The sequence below is a fragment of the Triticum dicoccoides genome, chromosome 6A, assembly GCF_002162155.2.
Source record: "Triticum dicoccoides isolate Atlit2015 ecotype Zavitan chromosome 6A, WEW_v2.0, whole genome shotgun sequence".
Classification (NCBI taxonomy): Eukaryota; Viridiplantae; Streptophyta; class Magnoliopsida; order Poales; family Poaceae; genus Triticum; species Triticum dicoccoides.
The window spans coordinates 306,593,958-306,603,002 of record NC_041390.1 but is presented as its reverse complement, the minus strand read 5'-3'; positions in this window follow the sequence as shown (position 1 = coordinate 306,603,002).

Here is a 9,045-nt window from a genome sequence, read left to right as displayed (position 1 = left end):
TGAATTACTTCAAAAATTGCAGCGTTTAAGACAAGGAAAAAATTCCGTAGAAGAATATTGACAGGAATTACAAACTGGCATGATTAGATGTGGTATTGTTGAGGAGAACGAAGCTAGGCTTGCACGTTTTATGGGTGGATTAAATAAAGAGATTCAGACCATTCTAGAGTATAAGGAGTATACTAATATCACTCGTTTATTCCATCTTGCTTGTAAAGCTGAACGTGAAGTGCAGGATCGACAGGCATTGGTGCGAACTAACTTTTCTGCAGGTCGAGCTTCATCATGGACACCATGTGCATCCTCTACTTCCACTCCACTAGCACCTCCATCAGGTGCCACCTCCAGCCGTGATACAAGAAAGCAGCCACAACCACCACTATCTGCCAAGAGCACACCTGTCGGACCTGCGCAGAGCTCTTCTTCTTCCATGGCATCAACAGGGCACACAAGTGATATTATTTGTCATCGTTGTAAGTGAAGAGGACATTTTGCGAGAGAATGTCAATCTCAGCGTGTGATGATTGCTACTAAGGATGGTGGGTATGAGTCCGCTAGTGACTATGATGAGGAGACTTTGGCTCTTATTACACATGAAGAACACGGTGGAGAGGATTCTGATCATGAGACGCAATACATGGCTGCTGAAGATGCTGACAGGTATGAATGTTTAGTTGCTCAATGTGTGTTGAGTGTGCAGGTTACAGAAGCTGAGCAAAATCAGAGGCATAATTTGTTCCATACAAAGGGAGTGGTGAAGGAATGTTCTGTTCGCGTCATCATAGATGGAGGGAGCTGCAATAACTTGGCTAGCATGGACATGGTGGAGAAGCTATCTCTCACCACAAGACCACATCCACATCCTTACTACATCCAATGGTTCAACAACAGCGGCAAGGTTAAGGTAACACGTACAGTTCGTGTGCATTTTAGTATCTCTACATATGTTGATTATGTTGATTGTGATGTGGTACCTATGCAAGCATGTTCCTTATTACTTGGTAGACCATGGCAATTTGATAAAAATTCTATAAACCATGGTAGAAACAATCAGTATTCTCTTGTTCATAAGGATAAAATAATACTTTGCTTCCTATGACTCCTAATTCCATTTTGAAAGATGATATTAATAGAGCTAATAAAGCAAAACAGGAGAAAAATAAAAGTGAAAATCATATTGTGGCAAAAGAATTTGAGCAACAAATGCAGCCTAATAATAAACCATCTAGTGTTGCTTCTGAAATTAAATTGAAAAGTGCATGTTTACTTGCCACCAAATCTGATATTGATGATTTAGATTTTAGCAAATCTGTTTGCTATGCTTTTGTGTGCAAAGAGGCATTATTTTCATTCGAGGACGTGCCTTCCTCTTTGCCTCCTACTGTCACTAACATTTTGCAGGAGTTCGCTGACGTCTTTCCATAAGACGTGCCACCGGGATTACCACCTATTTGAGGGATTGAGCATCAAATTGACTTAATTCCCGGTGCATCGCTACCCAACCGTGCACCATACCGTACCAATCTAGAGGAGACGAAGGAGATTATGCGTCAAGTATAGGTGCTACTCGACAAAGGTTACATACGCGAATCTCTTAGTCCTTGTGATGTTCCTATTATACTAGTGCCTAAAAAGGATGGTATGTCGCGTATGTGTGTTGATTGAAGAGGCATTAATAATATTACTATTCATTATCGTCATCCTATTCCTAGGCTAGATGATATGCTTGATGAATTGAGTGGCTCTACAATATTCTCCAAAGTTGATTTGTGTAGTGGATACCATCAAATTCGTATGAAATTGGGAGATGAATGGAAAACAACATTTAAAACTAAGTTTGGATTATATGAGTGGTTAGTAGGGATGGCAATGGGTACCCATTACCCACGTACCCAGCGGGTAAAAACCCTACTAGGGTAAGGGTATGGGACAAAACATTACCCATGGGTATATAAATAGGAAAATCTCAAACCCATCGGGTAGAGCGAGTACGGGTATGGGATTATATAACCCATACCCGCATACCCATGTACACTTCTAAAATCTAACAAATATGGACAATTACCTCTACACTTTGTTGTGGGTTTGTCAACTTAAAATTTATGACTATGTGCTACGTGCTACTATTTATGACTATGTGTTGATGTTTTGTTGTGTTGTTGTTTACAAGAAAGTGTTGATTTTTATAGAATTTGTTGTTGTTTAGGATATGTTGTTATTGTTATGTGTTGTTGTTTATAAAATATAATTGTATGTTATTGTTTATAATAACATGATGCTCAAATTAATGTTATTCAAACATGGGTATTTTTACCCGCGGGTATCCATTTACCCTGTCGGGTAACGGGTATGGGAAAAAATTGTACCCACTAGCGGGTATGGGTACGGGTGATGGGTCAATTCAAATGGGATGGGTAAGGGTATGGGGTGGCTCCACCCATGCCCAAACCCTGTGGGTGCCATCCCTAGTGGTTAGTCATGCCTTTTGGGTTAACTAATGCACCTAGTAATTTCATGAGGCTAATGAACGAAGTTTTACATGCTTTCATTGGACGATTTGTGGTAGTTTACTTTGATGAAATATTGATTTATAGCAAATCTTTGGAGGAACATTTGGAACATTTACGTGTTGTTTTTATTGCTCTACGTGCTGCATGTTTGTTTGGTAACCTTGGAAAGTGCACCTTTTGCACCGATCGAGTATCTTTTCTTGGCTATCTTCTTACTCCACAGGGAATTGAAGTTGATAAAGCAAAGATTGAAGCTATTGAGAGTTGGCCGCAGCCCAAAACGGTCACACGAGTGACGAGTTTCCTTGGCCTCGCTGGTTTCTATAGGCGTTTTGTGAGAGATTTCAGCACCATTGTTGCACCTCTCAACGAGCTTACAAAGAAGGATGTGCCTTTTGTTTGGGGTACCGCACAGGAAGAAGCCTTCACAGTATTGAAAGATAAGTTGACACATGCTCCTTTACTCCAACTTCCTGATTTTAATAAGACTTTTGAGCTTGAATGTGATGCTAGTGGAATTGGATTAGGAGGTGTGTTATTACAAGATGGCAAACCTGTTGCATACTTTTCTGAAAAATTGAGTGGGCCTAGTCTGAACTATTCTACTTATGATAAAGAATTATATGCTCTTGTTCGGACCTTAGAAACATGGCAACATTATTTATGGCCCAAGGAATTTGTTATACATTCTGATCATGAATCTTTGAAACACATTGTAAGTCAAGCAAAACTGAACCATAGACATGCTAAATGGGTTGAATTCATTGAGACTTTCCCTTATGTCATTAAACACAAGAAGGGTAAAGAAAATGTTATTGCTGATGCATTGTCTCGTCGTTATACTATGCTTTCACAACTTGACTTTAAAATATTTGGTTTGGAGACCATCAAAGATCAATATGTGCATGATGCTGGATTTAAATATGTATTGCAGAATTGTAAGGAAGGGAGAACTTGGAACAATTTCGTTATTAACGATGGATTTGTGTTTCGTGCTAACAAGCTATGCATTCCAGCTAGCTCCGTTCGTCTTTTGTTGTTGCAGGAGGTGCATGGAGGAGGATTAATGGGACACTTTGGCGTCAAGAAGATGGAGGATATACTTGCTACACATTTATTTTGGCCAAAGATGAGACGGGATGTTGAGCGTTTTGTTGCTCGCTGCACTACATGTCAAAAAGCTAAGTCACGACTCAATCCTCATGGTTTATATATGCCTTTGCCTGTACCTAGTATTCCTTGGGAGGATATATCATGGACTTTGTTTTAGGTTTACCTCGAACGAAGAAGGGGAGGGATAGCATATTTGTTGTCGTGGATAGGTTCTCAAAAATGGCACACTTTATTCCATGTCATAAAAGCGATGATGGTGTTAATGTTGCTGGTTTGTTCTTTCGTAAAATTATTCGCTTGCATGGTGTACCAAATACTATTGTTTCAGATCATGATACTAAATTTCTTAGCCATTTTTGGAGATGTTTATGGGCTAAGTTGGGGACTAAACTGCTTTTTAGTACTACTTGTCACCCCCAAACTGATGGACAAACTGAAGTATTCAATAGAACATTGTCTACTATGCTTAGGGCTGTTTTGAAGAATAACAAGAAAATGTGGGAAGAATGCTTGCCTCATATTGAATTTCCTTATAATCGTTCATTGCATTCTACTACTAAGATGTGCCCTTTTGTAATTGTGTATGGTTTCCTACCACGTGCACCTATTGATTTGTTGCCTCTTCCATCTTCGGAGAAGGTTAATTTTGATGCTGAAGAACGTGCTGAATTGGTTTTAAAAATGCATGAGTTAACTAAGGAAAACATTGAGCGTATGAATGCTAAATATAAACTTGCTGGAGATAAGGGTAGAAAACATGTTGCGTTTGCACCTGGAGATCTTGTTTGGTTACATTTGCATAAGGATAGATTTCCTTATTTGCGCAAATCAAAGCTAATGCCACGTGCTGATGGTCCTTTTAAGGTGTTAGAGAAAATTGTAGGATCGAAAGTATGTTTAGAGGGGGTGATTAGACTACTTGACTAAATAAAAATCTAGCCTTTTCCCAATTTTAGTTCTTGGCAGATTTTAGCTATCTTAGCACAAGTCAAGCAATCTCCACACAATTCAAGCAAGCATGCAAAAGAGTATATGAGCAGCGGAAAGTAAAGCATGCAACTTGCAAGAATGTAAAGGGGAGAGTTTGGAGGATTCAAACGCAATTGGAGACATGGATGTTTTTGTTGTGGTTCCGATAGGTGGTGCTATCGTACATCCACGTTGATGGAGACTTCAACCCACGGAGGGTAACGGTTGCGCGAGTCCACGAAGGGCTCCACCCACGGAGGGTCCATGAAGAAGCAACCTTGTCTATTCCATCACGGCTGTCGCCCATGAAGGACTTGCCTCACTAGCGGTAGATCTTCACGAAGTAGGCGATCTCCTTGCCCTTACAAACTCCTTGGTTCAATTCCACAATCTTGTCGGAGGCTCCCAAGTGACACCTAGCCAATCTAGGAGACACCACTCTCCAAGAAGTAACAAATGGTGTGTTGATGATGAACTCCTTGCTCTTGTGCTTCAAATGATAGTCTCCCCAACACTCAACTCTATCTCACAAGATTTGGATTTGGTGTAAAGAAGATTTGAGTGGAAAGCAACTTGGGGAAGGCTAGAGATCAAGATTCATATGGTTGGAATGGAATATCTTGACCTCAACACAAGTGTAGCTGGTTCTCTCTCAGAAAATGTGTATTGGAAGTGTACGTATGTTCTGATGGCTCTCTCCACGAATGAAGAGTGGGTGGAGGGGTATCTATAGCCTCCACACAAAATCTAACCGTTACACACAATTTGCCAAACTCAGTGGGACCGAACGGTTAAACTCGGTCGGACCGATTCAGCAAACCTAGTGACCGTTAGGATTTTCGGTGGGACTGAGATGCAACTCGGGGACCGATATGGTTAGGGTTAGGGCATAACGTAATCTCGGTGTGACCGATTACACAAACTCGGTGGGACCGACTTTGGTAATAAGCTAACCAGAGATTTGGTCAGGTAAACTCGGTGGGACCGATTCACTCATCTCGGTGAGACCGAAGTGTTACAAAAGGGAAACAGAGAGTTTACATTGCAATCTCGGTGGGACCGATCGCTCATCTCGGTAGGACCGAAACTTATGAAGGGAAATAGAGAGATTACAATCCCATCTCGGTGAGACCGAGATCCCTATCGGTGAGACCGATTTGCCTAGGGTTTGTGGCAGTGGCTATGACATTTGAAACTCGGTGGCGCCGGATAGAAAGAATCAGTGGGGCCGAGTTTGACTTTTGGTTTAGGTCATATGTGGATGTGGGAAGGTAGTTGAGGGTTTTGGAGCATATCACTAAGCATTTTGAGCAAGCAAGCCATTAAGCAACACCTCATCCCTCCTTGATAGTATTGGCTTTTCCTATAGACTCAATGTGATCTTGGATCACTAAAATATAAAATGTAGAGTCTTGATCTTGAAGCTTGAGCCAAACTTTTTGTCCTTAGAATTTTGAGGGATCCACTTTCCTCATCCATGCCATGCCATTCATTGAGCTTTTCCTGAAATATTAATCTTGGAATAATGTTAGCTCAATGAGCTATATGTTGTTAGGAATTACGAAAACCACCAAGGGATAGTTGCACTTTCAATCTCCCCCTTTTTGGTAATTGATGAAAACATATAGATCAAAGCTTCGACAAATGATAATAAGAGTGAAAGATATTGTCACTTTGAGAAGTATGTGAAAAGCAAGAGCTCCCCCTAAATTTGTGCATATCTTAAGATTTGCTTTGGACTGCAAATGCACAATGAGTTAGGATCATGGGTTACTCTTCCATGTCACATACATCTTGGTGGAGCGCTCAAAATGATAAGAATTAAATACATGCACTCATCACCAAGCAAAGTGAATGATCATATAAGGATAAGTAAGATAATATCATCTAACAAGCATAAGTGTAGCTTATGATCAACCACATGATCATCAATGTCTCACAGATAATAGCATAGTATCTCAAGCAATCAAAAGACAAACAAAGTTCAACCACCAAAGCAAGAGAGAAAAAAAGCAAACTCGCTCTCTCGAAGCCTATGATCTATACATTTTTCACCCCCTTTGGCAACAAGTTACCCAAAATTTCATAGAAAATGCATAGCACTAAAACGTCTCTCAGGCTTGGTCTTCAGGTGGTGGTGTCCGGAGAACTCCAAGAACGAAGGCTTTAGTCGAAGTAGATGGAGCTGCTGGGGTAGGCGTTGGAGCTGGTGGCACTCAAGCTGTAGCTGGTGCAGATGAAGTGGCTCTAGTGTCTGGAACGGGAACTGTAGTTGATCTCTGAGCTCGAGGCACTCTGGCAAATGCATCAGTGGTTGTCTTTCCCTTCCTCTCCTGCATATCATCTTGAAGTTGCTCCACAACAGACTGAATCTCAGTTACCTTCACATCCAAGCCATAGAATTTTTGCTCCATGATTCTTTCCAAGCTCTCATGGTTTTGAGTCAGGGTGGCCAGTCCCTTCTCAATCCTCAGAGTGGATGCAATCAGGTAGCCAAGCTGATCTTGCTTGCTTTTCAAAAAGTACTCAGATGCCTCCTCTTGAGTTGGCATCTTGGCAACCTTCTCTTTCTTTGCTTTCTCCTTCTTCTCTTGAGCTCGTACTGATGATGGTTCATTCTCATTCATCACAACTTGATTGTCCTCAAAGTCAGGATAGATAGGGAAGTGTTCCTTATCCAACAAGTATGCGCTTGTGCCCATCTTTGAGTTTATCAACTCCTGGATTTGTGGGGCATATCCACAACTTCTTTTCTGGTTAGCTGCAGTCCTCTTGATAGTCTCAACTATAAGGCTCATGACCTTGAACTGCTGTGGCACATCAAATTATGTAGCAAGTTAATTGCATGGCCTCTGATCATTCTGTGATCACCAGACTTGGGCAAGAGAGTGTGCCTAAGGATCCAATTGATTGTAGGCGGCCCTGACAGCAGACCCTGTGAATAGATATAGATGATATAGAGTGGACGAGCATCACAGAATGCAGAGGTTTTTGCAAAAGAATGAGTCAAAAACTTAATTTTAGTTTTCCACAGAAAGCATTTCGGATCAACCGATTTGTAAACTCGGTGATACCGAAGCAGCTGTTGGAACCTAAAATAGTGAACTCCGTCAGACTGAGTCACAGTTCGGTGGCACCGAGACTGCTAAAAGTCCGGAACTTGGTCACACCGATTTGCAATTCTCGGTCAGACCGAAAATTACATGTGCAATGGCCTGAGCCGAATCGGTGGTATCGAGTTCCACAACTCGGATGGTCCGAGATGGTTTCGGCGGAAACCTAACCCTAAATTTTCAATTCAACTCTAATCTATGGAGTGTTTTGAATGGATAAGATCGTTTCAATCGTGGTAAGAATCATAATGAACACAATGTGCTAGGAATCAGACGGGGATAGCACTATGATCGAGTCCATACCCTAGTTCGGTGATGAACTCGCCACGGCGGCAACGGCGGGGAAGAATTCCGTTGACGGCGGCGAAGACCAGCGACAGGAGGCGACTGGCGATGAGGAGGACGATCCGGAGACCCAGGAGGCAGAGCGAGCTATGCGCGGGCGAAGGGGTTTCGGAGAAATTTCCAAAAAAAATCCCGTGAGTATATATAGCCTGACCCTGTCGGTGTGACCGAGTGGAACAACTCGGTGGCACCGAGATTCATAACTGCAAGTAGTTACTGAAACTCAGTGTGACCGAAAGGTTCAAATCGGTTGCACCGAGATTGAAAACCTAGATCGACTTAGTGATCTCGGTATGACCGAAATGGAGGAATCGGTCAGACCAAAATGCACAAAGAAGTTTTGGAAGTTTAAGTCTATGACGAATCGGGGACTCTGAGTGCTCCTCACACAGAGTGGTTCGAATCTAACTTGATCAAATTTTTTGATGTAGCATGAATAGAGTTTGAGACGAGAAAAGCATAGATAGCTAGAGAGGGTTCTTAGGCATTCTTGTCCATCCAGTTGGCAAAAGAAAAGAAAAACAATCAATCAAAACAACAAGTGGATGTCCTCGAATGAGTGAAATATGCAATCAACATGCTCACACAATAAAATGGCAATTGAAATATGTGGCAAAGCATGCACAACCAATTCTAGCATCTATCAAACAATTTGCGATGAATAGGTCATCTATATATGAGTATATTGACTTAGGAGTCAAATGAGAACATTTGATCATAGGCCATACTCATCGTTTAAGCACAAGTGGGGTTACCACTTTTACATGAAGCATTTGTTGTGTTCACACCATTAGAGTTGCTTTAGCTCAATTCTTAGAGTAAAGCTCCCCCTAGATGTGAGATCCCCCCTAAGAGGGATGAACTAACCTTGGGTTTTGTCGATGATGACTTCATGTAGATGTTGAAGATGTGGATGGATCATTTGGAGCTATCCATTGGAGTGAGTTGCACTTTCAATACCTACATGGGTTAGTCCCACAAGGAACAAACAAGGA